Genomic DNA, 14,585 nt, shown 5'->3' with positions numbered 1-14,585 from the left:
AAACACGAAGGTGGTCTCGTTTCACTCAGGGCATCAAATGGCCAATCATGAATCACCTCAACACTTCCTAGCCCCTCCCTAGCAACCATTGTCGAGCACCTTAGCAACCAAAATCCTAGAGGGATATCTTCTATTCTGAATATGACAGAGGCATGGGAGTTGGTTTATATCATTCATACTGAAAAAGCAGCCTTTGGAGTTCCATCATTAGCAGCTGCCAAACCACTCCATAGCAACCAAACAGAGTACCCTAGCAACTATTTAGCAAGACATATACCTCTGTATCAGAGCATCGTATAGAGATGGGGGTTGGTTTATATAATTCATAGTGACAAGAAGCCTTTGGAGTTTCATGATTGGCAGCTGCCAAGCCACTCGCTAGCAACCAATCAGAGTACCCTAGCAACCAAAATCCAAAGAGGGATATCTTCCAGTCTGAATGTCACATAGGCATGGGAGTTGGTTTATATCATTCATAGTAACAAAAAGCCTTTGCAGTTTCATCAATGGCAGCTGTCAAGCAACTCCATAGCAACCAAACAGATTACCCTAGCAACCCAAATTCAAAGAGGGATATCTTCCATTCTGAATGTCACAGAGGCATGGGAGTTTGTTTATTTCATCCATAGTGACAAGAAGCCATTGTAGTTTCATCATTGGCAGCTGCCAAGCAACTCCATAGCAACCAAACAGAGTACCCTAGCAACCATAATCCAAAGAGGGATATCTTACATTCTGAATGTCACATAGGCATGGGAGTTGGTTTATATCATTCATAGTGACAAGAAGCCTTTGCAGTTTCATCAGTGGCAGCTGTCAAGCAACTCCATAGCAACCAAACAAAGTACCCTAGCAACCAAAATCCAAAGAGGGGTATCTTACATTCTGAATGTCACATAGGCACGGGAGTTGGTTTATATCATTCATAGTGACAAGAAGCCTTTACAGTTTCATCATTAGCAGCTGCCAAGCAACTCCATAGCAACCAAACAGAGTACCCTAGCAACCAAAATCCAAAGAGGGATATCTTCCATTCTGAATGTCACAGAGGCATGGGAGTTGGTTTATATCATTCATAGTGACAATAAGCCTTTGCAGTTTCATCAGTGGCAGCTGTCAAGCAACTCCATGGCAACCAAACAGAGTACCCTAGCAACCAAATTCCAAAGAGGGATATCTTCCATTCTGAAAGTCACACAGGCATGGGAGTTGGTTTATATCATTCATAATGACAAGCAGCCTCTGGAGTTTCATGATTGGCAGCTGCCAAACCACTCTCTAGCAACCAAACAGAGTACCCTAGCAACCAAATTCCAAAGAGGGATATCTTCCATTCTGAATATCACAGAGGCATGGGAGTTGGTTTATATCATTCATACTGACAATCAGCCTTTGGAGTTTCATGATTGGCACCTGCCAAGTCACTACCTGGCAACCAAACAGAGGACCCTAGCAACCGTTTATCAAGACCCATGTCTCTGCATCAAAACATCATATAGAGATGGGGGTTGGCTCTTTTGTTTTGGTTGGGAAACAGTCTGTAAATTTCACCATGGTAACTGTGTATTCACACCCTAGCAACCGTTTAGAGCCACCTAGAAACCATATTGCAACATATAGAAGCCATATTTCAGCTCCACAACATCGTACAGACATGGTTGTTGGCTTGTATGCAATCATGTACAACACCCTAGCAACCGAGTGGCGAGTTTTGCCACTGCAAGCACCACTTCACATTTTCTTCAGGAAATGTACATTCTAGTTAGTGGTGCTTTTTTAAAAGCATCACTATTGTTATTGCTCATACTTATTATTAGTGGTGCTTGCTGAAAGCAAGGCATCACTATTGTTATTGCTCATACTTATTATTCTTCTTCTTCTTCTTATTGTTCTGGACAAAAGTTTGGCGCGTAACTCGCCCCGCACCGTTTGTCACAGACCCATGAATGAGGTGTCAAATCGACCGGCTTATTGAGGAGAGGTGTGCTATGACTTTTATAAGCGATCGGGGGTGCGGTGTTCGCCCCAGGGGCGAAAAAGCGCCCCAAAAAGTTCCATTGACTTAACATTGCGACGAACTTTGAGCACTCATAGCTCTGAGCGAGGATTTTGCAGAAACGTGTGATTTGCCACATTTGAAGAGGCTGACAGGCTCTGTAAGAACATACCTCACAATGGGGTAAAAGTTGCACCCCTGGGGGGCAGGAGCGTCCCAAAGTTGTCCCATTGACTTACTATGGGGAAGGAATGTCCCGTGAAACACACATGCTTTTCCTACTATGGTAAATTGCATAGGGATTTTGTAATGAACGTAGCTCTGGATCACAGTGTCATAGAGACAAGGGGGAGGGCTCATCTTACTCAGATGACCAATCAGTCTCTCAGGATCATTGTGAAGCTATCAAGCCACGCCCTAGCAACCATTTAGAGCACCTTAGCAACAAGTCCCATAGACTTCCATTGAAAGAGATCAAAGGGATATCTCAGGACTGAATTGTCATAGAAACATGGGGGTGGTCTCATTTGACTCGGGGCAGCAAACAGCCAATCATGAATCACCTCACCACTTCCTAGGCCCTCCCTAGCAACCATTGTCGAGCACCTTAGCAACCAAAATTCATAGAGAGATATCTTCTATTCTGAATGTCACAGAGGCATGGGAGTTGGTTTATATCATACATACTGACAAGCAGCCTTTGGAGTTTCATGATTGGCAGCTGCCAAGCCACTCCCTAGCAACCAAACAGAGTACCCTAGCAACCATTTTGCAAGACCTATATCTCTGCATCAGAACATCATAAAGAGATGGGGTTAACACAAGTTTGACTCAGGGCAGCAAACGGCCAATCATAAATCACCTCAACACTTCCTAGCCCCTCCCTAGCAACCATTGTCGAGCACCTTAGCAACAACAATCCAAAGAGGGATATCTTCCATTCTGAATGTCACAGAGGCATGGGAGTTGGTTTATATCATTCATAGTGACAAGAAGCCTTTGGAATTGCATCATTGGCAGGTGCCAAGTAACTCCATAGCAACCAAAAAGAGTACCCTAGCAACCAAAATCCAAAGAGGCATATCTTACATTCTGAATGTCACAGAGGCATGGGAGTTGGATTATATAATTCATAATGACAAGAAGCCTTTGGAATTTCATCATTGACAGCTGACAAGCCACTCCCTAGCAACCAAACAGAGTACCCTAGCAACCAAAATCCAAAGAGGCATATCTTCCATTCTGAATGTCGCAGAGGCATGGGAGTTGGTTTATATCATTCATAGTGACAAGAAGCCTTTGGAGTTTCATGATTGGCAGCTGACAAGCCACTCGCTAGCAACCAAATAGAGTACCCTAGCAACCGTTTAGCAAAACGTATATCTCTGCATCAGAACATCGTATAGAGATGGGAGTTGGTTTATATCATTCATGCTAACAAGAAGCCTTTGTAGTTTCATCATTAGCAGCTGACAAGCATCTCCATAGCAACCAAACAGAGTACCCTAGCAACCATTTTACAAGACCTACATCTCTGCATCAGAATATTGTATAGAGATGGGGGTTGGCTCATTAGTTTCAGTTGTAAAACAGCCTGTAAATATCACCATGGTAACTGTGTATTCACACCCTAGCAACCATTTAGAGCCACCTAGCAACCATATTGCAACATATAGAAGCCATATTTCAGCTCCACAACATCGTACAGACATGGTTGTTGGCTCGAATGCAAACATGTACAACACCCTAGCAACCGAGTGGCGAGTTTTGCCACTGCAAGCACCACTTCACATTTTCTTCAGGAAATGTACATTCTAGTTAGTGGTGCTTGCTGAAAGCAAGACATCACTATTGTTATTGCTCATACTTATTATTCTTATTATTATTATTATTATTATTATTCTGGACAAAGTTTGGCGCGAAACTCGCCCCGCACCGTTTGTCACAGACCCCTGAGTGAAGTGTCAAATCGACCGGCTCATTGAGGAGAGGTGTGCTATGACTTTTCTAAGTGATCGGGTGTACGATGTTCGCACAGCGGACGAAAAAGCGGCCAAAAAAGTCCCCATTGACTTTACATTGGGAGTTCTAAAAACATTTGAATCCCAACTGCCGTTTTCACAGACTCCAAAGGGCCTGACACCCCTGCGTCTCTCCCTCTCTCTCTCCCTCAGAGGATTTATATTATCAAGCAGCCAATAAGTAATGGCCTAAAATCTTCATAGCCACACCCTAGCAACCAGTTTCAGCACCCTAGCAACCACTAAGAGCTCCCTAGCAACCACCCTATACCAAAAAAAAAAAAGTTTTTTATTTTTTTTTATTTTTTAAAGCAATATTACACTCGTGGCCATCCGAAATCACTCCATGCTTGTGCCTATTCGGCCATAGGCACGAGGCCGCAGGCCGAGTGCCGTACTGAACCACCCAGAACACCCTATTCGGCCATAGGCACGAGGCCGCAGGCCGAGTGCCGTACTGAAGGCACTCGCAACTACTCAGAACACCCTAGCAACTGCTTTTTTTTTAAAAAATTAAAGCAATATTACACTCGTGGCCTTGCGAAATTGCTCCATGCTTGTGCCTATTCGGCCATAGGCACGAGGCCGCAGGCCGAGTGCCGTACATAAGGCACTCGCAACCACCCAGAACACCCTAGCAACTGCCTAGCAACCACCCAGAACACCTAGCAACTGCCTAGTAACCACCCAGAACACTCTAGCAACTGCCTAGCAACGCCCTAGCATCTATCCAGAATACGATAGCAACGCCCTAGCAACCACCCAGAATACCCTAGCAACTGCCTAGCAACGCCCTAGCAACCACCCAGAATACCCTAGCAACCGCCTAGCAACACCATAGCAACCACCCAGAACACCCTAGCAACTGCCTAGCAACGCCCTAGCAACCACCAAGAATACCTTAGCAACTGCCTAGCAACTACCCAGAATACCCTAGCAACCGCCTAGCAACACCATAGCAACAACCCAGAATACCCTAGCAACCACCTAGCAACACCATAGCAACCACCCAGAAAACCCTAGCAACTGCCTAGCAAAATCCTAGCAACCACTCAGAATACCCTAGCAACCGCCTAGCAACATCATAGCAACCACCCAGAATACCCTAGCAACCGCCTAGCAACACCATAGCAACCACCCAGAACACCCTAGCAACTGCCTAGCAACGCCCTAGCATCTATCCAGAATACGATAGCAACGCCCTAGCAACCACCCAGAATACCCTAGCAACTGCCTAGCAACACCCTAGCAACCACCCAGAATACCCTAGCAACCGCCTAGCAACACCATAGCAACCACCCAGAACACCCTAGCAACTGCCTAGCAACGCCCTAGCATCTATCCAGAATACGATAGCAACGCCCTAGCAACCACCCAGAATACCCTAGCAACTGCCTAGCAACGCCCTAGCAACCACCCAGAATACCCTAGCAACCGCCTAGCAACACCATAGCAACCACCCAGAACACCCTAGCAACTGCCTAGCAACGCCCTAGCAACCACCAAGAATACCTTAGCAACTGCCTAGCAACTACCCAGAATACCCTAGCAACCGCCTAGCAACACCATAGCAACAACCCAGAATACCCTAGCAACCACCTAGCAACACCATAGCAACCACCCAGAAAACCCTAGCAACTGCCTAGCAACATCCTAGCAACCACTCAGAATACCCTAGCAACCGCCTAGCAACATCATAGCAACCACCCAGAATACCCTAGCAACCGCCTAGCAACACCATAGCAACCACCCAGAACACCCTAGCAACTGCCTAGAAACGCCCTAGCAACCACCCAGAACACCCTAGCAACCACCTAGCAAAGCCCTAGCAACCACACAGAACACCCTAGCAACACCCTAGCAACCACCTGAACAACACGAATAAGCCATATCTCAGCACCAGAACATCGTACAGACATGTTTGTTGGCTTGTATGCAATCATGTAACACACTCTAGCAACCGAGTGGCGAGTTTTGCCACTGCAAGCACCACTTCACATTTTCTTCAGGAAATGTACATTCTAGTGTTGTGATTACTATTCACCTAGACAAAACTTTGGCGCGTAACTCGCCCTGCACCGTTTCTCGTAGACCCATGAATGAGGTGTCAAATCGACCGGTTTATTTTGGTGAGGTGTGCTATGACTTTTATAAGCGATCGGGTCTACGATGTTCGTCTGGCGGGCGAAAAATAAGCCGAAAAATGTCCCATAGACTTAACATTGGCACAAAATTTGTAAAATCATATCTTTGGCTCAGAAGGTCATAGAGGCTTGGGGTTGGGCTCTTTTGATTCGTCCTATCAAGCAGCCAATAAGTAGTGACATAAAAACTTCATAGTCACGCCCCTAGCAACCAGTTACAGGCCCCTAGCAACCATTGAACAACATTTACAAGCCATATCTCAGCAACAAAACATTGTAAAAACACAGAGTTGGGCATTTTTTGACCCAGACTCCCATACACTCTTTAAATATTACCCCATAAATTGTATAAACAAACCTTAGCAACCATTTGGAGTACCCTAGCAACCGTACAAACACATGACTGGGCTATATCTCATCACCAGAACATTGTATAGACATGGGGATGTGTTTGTTTGTTTCGGTTGGGAAACCAGTCTGTAAATACATCATGGTAACTGTGTAGCCACACCCTAGCAACCGTTTAGAGCCACCTAGCAACCATATTGCAACATATAGAAGCCATATTTCAGCTCCACAACGTCGTACAGACATGGTTGTTGGATCGTATGCAATCATGTACAACACCCTAGCAACCGAGTTGCAAGTTTTGCCACTGCAAGCACCACTTCACATTTTCTTCAGGAAATGTACATTCTAGTTCTTCTTATTATTATTATTCCGCCCAAAGTTTGGCGCGTAATGCGCCCCGCATCGTTTGTCACAGACCCCTGAGTGAGGTGTCAAATCGACCGGCTCATTGAGGAGAGGTGTGCTATGACTTTTCTAAGCGATCGGGTGTACGATGTTCGCACAGCGGACGAAAAAGCGGCCAAAAAAGTCCCATTGACTTAACATGGGGAGTTCTAAAAATATTTGAATCCCAACCGACGTTTTCACACACACAGACTCCAAAGGGCCTGACACCCCTGCATCTCTCCCTCTCTCTCTCCCTCAGAGGATTTATATTATCAAGCAGCCAATAAGTAATGGCCTAAAATCTTCATAGCCACACCCTAGCAACCAGTTTCAGCACCCTAGCAACCACTAAGAGCTCCCTAGCAACCACCCTAAACCAAAAAAAAATTGTTTTTACATTTTTTTGTATTTTTTAAAGCAATATTACACTCGTGGCCTTGCGATATCGCTCCATGCTTGTGCCTATTCGGCCATAGGCACGAGGCCGCAGGCCGAGTGCTGTACTGAAGGCACTCGTTATTAAAGATTTTAATAACTCTATAAAAACTCCATAGTAACCATCTTTGACACATACCAACCACCTAGTAACACCATAGCAACTAACAAAAATACCTTAGCAACCATCCTGAACACCCTAGCAACGTCTAGAAATGCTCTAGTAACCACCAAAAATACTGTAGCAACCACCCAGAACACCCTAGCAACTGCCTAGCAACCACCCAGAACATTCAGCATCTTGCTAAAAACATGCTATCAACATGCTAATCATGCTAGCAACATGCTAATCAAGCTAGCAACATGCTAATCAAGCTAGCATTATGCTAGCAACATGCTAATCAAGCTAGCAACATGCTAATCATGCTAGCATTAATGCTAGCAACATGCTAATCAAGCTAGCATAATGCTAGCAACATGCTAATCATGTTAGCATCTAGCCAAAAACATACTAACAACATGCTAATCATGCTAGCATTATGCTAGCAACATGCTAATCGTGCTAGCATTGTGCTAATCATGCTAGCATTATGCTAGCAACATGCTAATCAAGCTAGCATCATGCTAGCAACATGCTAATCATGCTAGCATTATGCTAGCACCATGCTAATCATGTTAGCATCTAGCTAAAAACATGCTAGCAAACATGCTAATCATGCTAGCATCTTGTTAAAAGCATGCTAATCATGCTAGCATCATCCAACCAACATGCTAATCATGCTAGCAACATGCTAATCCTGCTAGCATCATTCTAACAACATGTTAATCATAATAAATCATGCTGGAATGTGGTAAATCGTAGTAAATCATCTTAGAAACATGGTAAATCATGGTAAATGATGCTAAAATGTGGTATATCATGGTATCACAACATGTCAATTGTGTTAGCATCTGCCCAGTGGCGAATTTTGCCACTGCAAGCACCACTTCACATTTTCTTCAGGAAATGTACATTCTAGTTAGTGGTGCTTGCTGAAAGCAAGGCATCACTATTGTTATTGCTCATACTTATTATTCTTATTCTTATTCTTATTATTATTATTATTATTATTATTATTATTCTGGACAAAGTTTGGCGCGTAATGCGCCCCGCACCGTTTGTCACAGACCCCTGAGTGAAGTGTCAAATCGACCGGCTCATTGAGGAGAGGTGTGCTATGACTTTTCTAAGCGATCGGGTGTACGATGTTCGCACAGCGGACGAAAAAGCGGCCAAAAAAGTCCCCATTGACTTTACATTGGGAGTTCTAAAAATATTTGAATCCCAACTGCCGTTTTCACACACACAGACTCCAAAGGGCCTGACACCCCTGCGTCTCTCCCTCTCTCTCTCCCTCAGAGGATTTATATTATCAAGCAGCCAATAAGTAATGGCCTAAAATCTTCATAGCCACACCCTAGCAACCAGTTTCAGCACCCTAGCAACCACTAAGAGCTCCCTAGCAACCACCCTATACCAAAAAAAAAAAAGTTTTTTATTTTTTTTTTATTTTTTAAAGCAATATTACACTCGTGGCCTTCCGAAATCACTCCATGCTGGTGCCTATTCGGCCATAGGCACGAGGCCGCAGGCCGAGTGCCGTACTGAACCACCCAGAACACCCTATTCAGCCATAGGCACGAGGCCGCAGGCCGAGTGCCGTACTGAAGGCACTCGCAACCACCCAGAACACCCTAGCAACTGCTTTTTTTTAAAAAATTAAAGCAATATTACACTCGTGGCCTTGCGAAATTGCTCCATGCTTGTGCCTATTCGGCCATAGGCACGAGGCCGCAGGCCGAGTGCCGTACATAAGGCACTCGCAACCACCCAGAACACCCTAGCAACTGCCTAGCAACCACCCAGAACACCTAGCAACTGCCTAGTAACCACCCAGAACACTCTAGCAACTGCCTAGCAACGCCCTAGCATCCACCCAGAATACGATAGCAACTGTCTAGCAACACCATAGCAACCACCCAGAACACCCTAGCAACCACCTAGCAATGCCCTAGCAACCACCAAGAATACCCTAGCAACTGCCTAGCAACCACCAAGAATACCCTAGCAACTACCTAGCAACCACCCAGAACACCATAGCAACTGCCTAGCAACACCATAGCAACCACCCAGAACACCCTAGCAACCACCTGGCAACAGCATCTTGCTAAAAACATGCTAGCAACATGCTAATCATGCTAGCATCATGCTAGCAACATGCTAATCAAGCTAGCATATTGCTAGCAACATGCTAATCATGTTAACATCTAGCTAAAAACATGCTAGCAAATTGCTAATCATGCTAGCATCTTGTTAAAAGCATGCTAGCAACATGCTAATCATGCTAGCATCATGCTACCAACATGCTAATCAAGCTAGCATCATGCGACCAAGATGCTAATCATGTTAACAACATGCTAATCATGCTAGCATCATTCTAACAACATGTTAATCATAGTAAATCATGGTGGAATGTGGTAAATCGTAGTAAATCATCTTATAATCATGGTAAACCGTGGTAAATAATGCTAAAACGTGGTATATCATGGTATCACAACATGGTAATTGTGTTAGCATCTGCCCAGTGCCGAATTTTGCCACTGCAAGCACCACTTCACATTTTCTTCAGGAAATGTACATTCTAGTTATTATTATTATTCTGGACAACTTTTCGGCGCGTAATGTGCCCCGCACCGTTTGTCTCAGACCCCTGAATGAGGCATCAAATCGACCGGCTCATTGAGGAGAGGTGTGCTATGACTTTTCTAAGCGATCGGGTGTACGATGTTCGCACAGCGGACGAAAAAGCGGCCAAAAAAGTCCCCATTGACTTTACATTGGGAGTTCTAAAAACATTTGAATCCCAACTGCCGTTTTCACACACACAGACTCCAAAGGGCCTGACAGCCCTGCGTCTCTCCCTCTCTCTCTCCCTCAGAGGATTTATATTATCAAGCAGCCAATAAGTAATGGCCTAAAATCTTCATAGCCACACCCTAGCAACCAGTTTCAGCACCCTAGCAACCACTAAGAGCTCCCTAGCAACCACCCTAAACCAAAAAAAAAAAAAAAAAATACATTTTTTTTATTTTTTAAAGCAATTTTACTCTCGTGGCCTTGCGATATCGCTCCATGCTTGTGCCTATTCGTACTGAAGGCACTCGTTATTAAAGATTTTAAGAACTCTATAAAAACTCCATAGAAACCATATTTGACAACTACCAACCACCTAGTAACACCATAGCAACTACCAAACATACCTTAGCAACCACCCTGTACACCCTAACAACGTCTAGAAATGCTCTAGTAACCACCAAAAAACTCTAGCAACCACCCAGAACACCTAGCAACTGCCTAGCAACCACCCAGAGCACCTAGAAAACACAACACCCTAGCAACTGCCTAGCATCCACCCAGAATACCATAGCAACTGCCTAGCAACCCCATAGCAACCACCCAGAACACCCTAGCAACCACCTAGCAATGCCCTAACAACCACCAAGAATACCCTAGCAACTGCCTAGCAACGCCCTAGCAACCACATAGAATACCCTAGCAAACATCCTAGCAACCACCCAGAATACCCTAGCAACCGCCTAGCAACACCATAGCAACCACCCAGAATACCCTAGCAACTGCCTAGCAACGCCCTAGCAACCACCCAGAATACCCTAGCAACTGCCTAGCAACGCCCTAGCAACCACCAATAATACCCTAGCAACCGCCTAGCAACCACCCAGAACACCCTAGCAACCGCCTAGCAACACCATAGCAACCACCCAGAATACCCTAGCAACGGCCTAGCAACACCATAGCAACCACCTGCACAACATGAATAAGCCATATCTCAGCACCAGAACATCGTACAGACATGTTTGTTGGCTTGTATGCAATCATGTACCACACTCTAGCAACCGAGTGGCGAGTTTTCCCACTGCAAGCACCACTTCACATTTTCTTCAGGAAATGTACATTCTAGTTAAGTTGGCTTGAGAGAGCCAACATATTGAAATCCTATTTAAACTTATTATTATTATTATTAAGTTGGCTTGAGAGAGTGCCTCAAAATCACATGGAATGATGCTGATAGACTTAAAAGATCGTATTAAAGATCTCTGTGAGGCATTACTGAAGGAACGGTTCATCTTCAGCTTCAGAACTGCTCTGGAGATTTCAGCCTACAGGAAACTGGAGACCGAATACAGCAAGTGGTCCTGGAGTCTTCGCAGTGCCATGATGGAAACTGAGAACAAACTACACAACAAAATAGAAAATGAAGCAATTCATGAGGTTGAGGAAACTGATCTTCAAACCGAACTGAAAAAGACAAGTGAAGAGGTGGAGAACTCAATATCAGGATTCTTTGAGAAAGACACAGATGCAGAAATGCTGATTCAGTGGAAATCATCATTTGACATAAAAATGTATGAGACTCAGGAAAACATTGTGAGAGAAACAAAGAGGAAATTAACTGCGATTCTTCAGCAGCGAGACCTGAAGAAAAAGATTGATGCTCAGAGGACAAATCATGAAAACACTTTCTATGAAAAGAGCAAAGAGCTTGCCTTACAACTCAAAGACAAAGCAAATAATGAAGAAACACTGAAGAAAGAATTTGATTTGTGTTGGGAACAGAGTGTGAATATGATTATCTCAGACACTCCTCCAATCAAAGACATTGACATAATGAGAGATGTGAGAGAGATCCTCAAAAACATCTATAGAAGTAGTCTTGTATACCATTGCAGTGAGAGCTGTGATATTTTTACTGTGTCAACATTCTCTCAATATGTTATTTTCAGAAAGTCCACAAAAACAGTTAAAGAAACATGTGGATTTGTTCAAACTCTTTCTCCAGAAGATGCATCTGAAATAAGATCATTAGTTACAGACGTTGCTCAGCAGACAAACAGAATGATTCAGTCATTTAACATTTCAAAGATGGGATACAACATCAGCTGCATTCAACAGCTCATAGATTACATCAAGAAGAGAGTAACAGAACATCAGAAAGGACCAGTGAATTATGTGTTCAAGATTGAATTCTTCATGGATTTGGTTCTTTCCATCTGTAAGAGAGCAAACAAGATGATCACTGACCAACACAGACTGTTCAAGGAAGCCAATGATCATGTTCTCTATTTGGAGAAGAAGAGAGAAGAATATTACAGTATTTTCCAGAAATACTGTCATGGAGCAACATCAGCTGCCATTTTTGGAGAGATCATCTGTCAGAAACTTAAAGAGCCCATTGAGCAGAGTGTCTACAAGAAGACTGCCAGAGATCTGACAGATGAAATGATGAAAAACTGTTCATCACTGAACGGGAACAGATCAGATCTGGAGAAACACATCCTGAAGACACTGGCAGAAGAGGAGGATTTCAACAAATATATGAACTACATTCATAATACCAGAGATCACTTCAAGAGTTTCATCAGAGATGAAGTCAGTCGGTACATCTGTGAAAAGTTCAGTGACAGTGTTTTACCCAAAATGAAGGAGAACATTAAACTCCTGCAGCAGAAGATCATGAAAGCAGCACATGAATCTACTGAACATGTTCAAGTGAACAGAGGAGATGTTGGTTTGTGGTTGAAGAGATTCACACAGCAGCTCTCAGATGAGCTGATCTTCTCTGAAAAAGACCTCAGTGGAGTGAAACATGATGATGTTGATGATTTCATCCTCCTAAAATATGTGATAAGAGAAGAACTTCCTCCTGTAATGTCCTATATGAGCAGTAGATTCAACACAAAGACTTTTCCTGCAAATCTGGACTATAAGTTCAGACCAGATGAGCTTCTGATTGATCACTTCTGTCAGTGCTGTTGGGTTCAGTGTCCTATTCGTAAAGACGTCTGCACCAACACCATAGAAAACCATCATGGAGATCACAGTGTTGCTTTCCACAGAGAGAGAGGAATTAATGAAAGGCATTTCCCTCACGCACAGTATCTCTGTGCTGTTGTTTGCAAAAAATTAGTGGCAAGTGATGCACCAGATGGAAAGTTCCCTTGTCGAGAATACAGAAGAGCAGGAGGAGTTTATGAAGACTTGAGCATCACCCCTGATCTCTCTGAACTGCCCTACTGGAAGTGGTTTGTGTGTCGATTCCAAAAAGATCTGGAAAAACACTACAGTAAAACATCTGAGGGGAGTTTTAAGATATCAGATGAATGGAGAAAATACTCAAAACAGAATGCTATTGAGTGTTTGGGTCAATGCATCTAATGGGGCAGAGAGTGAATAGCCGGGCTAGTGCGAGACAGGGCTTTCAACATTCCGGGCCGGGCTCCGGCGCTTCACTTTAACCCGCCGTAACAAGCCTCTCTGGAACAATGTCACACAAACCCATCATTTCACCAACAAATGGAAGTTTTAGCAGAAAACTAATCAGAAAGAAATCACTGAAAACAAGCGATCCCAAAACGAACATAATAAAAGCTGCTGTTTGTTGCCATTTTTGTTGTTAACCTACATAAAGTCCCCTGTAGTCAATAATTTCATCCCTTAAAAATCATCTGTGATCACCAAAATGACATATTTAAAAGTTTTTTCCTTGAACTTTTTTTTCTTAATAACTCGCCACCCTTGCCTCATTTAGTATAAGCGGTTCTATGAATATGCAAATGAGCCCCGACTCCGCATTCAATAAAGTGGTATTTACCATTATTTCACAAAAGCAAGAAGACACACAAAGTACTTATTCGGTCGTGTCTATTTCTGTTTATATGTGTGATGCGATCTGGGAAAACCCGTCGGATGTCGCGCTGGGCGGTTTTCAGTAAATTCCAAAATAGTTTGAATGTCAGTTTTTTTGTCAAATTTTTTTTTCCATTAAATTATTATTCTATAACATCTTTTCTCTTATCTCTGAAAATATCTTGGCAAAATTCCCTTGTTTAGTGCAGAAAAACAGCGATTTATAGTGTCAAGCTGAAAATACTCTCTTTCTCTAATGCATTCTATGCGACCATTAACGCCCGGCAGAGGTGAAAAAAAAAAAAAACAATCGCCGTATACCCCATACACCTGTCCGTCTCGTAACACTACAAAGATAGTTTACCTTTAAAATAAACCACATACATGTACAGTGAATGTGTATAGTGCGCATTTCGCGCCAATCCTGTTTAAACTATAACGTCACGCAGTTTCATAACAATCGCGAGATGGACGCGTCTCAACGGTGACAGTTATTTAAACCTGTT

Source organism: Squalius cephalus (assembly GCF_949319135.1).
Source record: "Squalius cephalus genome assembly, chromosome: 1".
Taxonomy (NCBI): Eukaryota; Metazoa; Chordata; class Actinopteri; order Cypriniformes; family Leuciscidae; genus Squalius; species Squalius cephalus.
Note: the sequence above shows the minus strand (reverse complement) of the source record.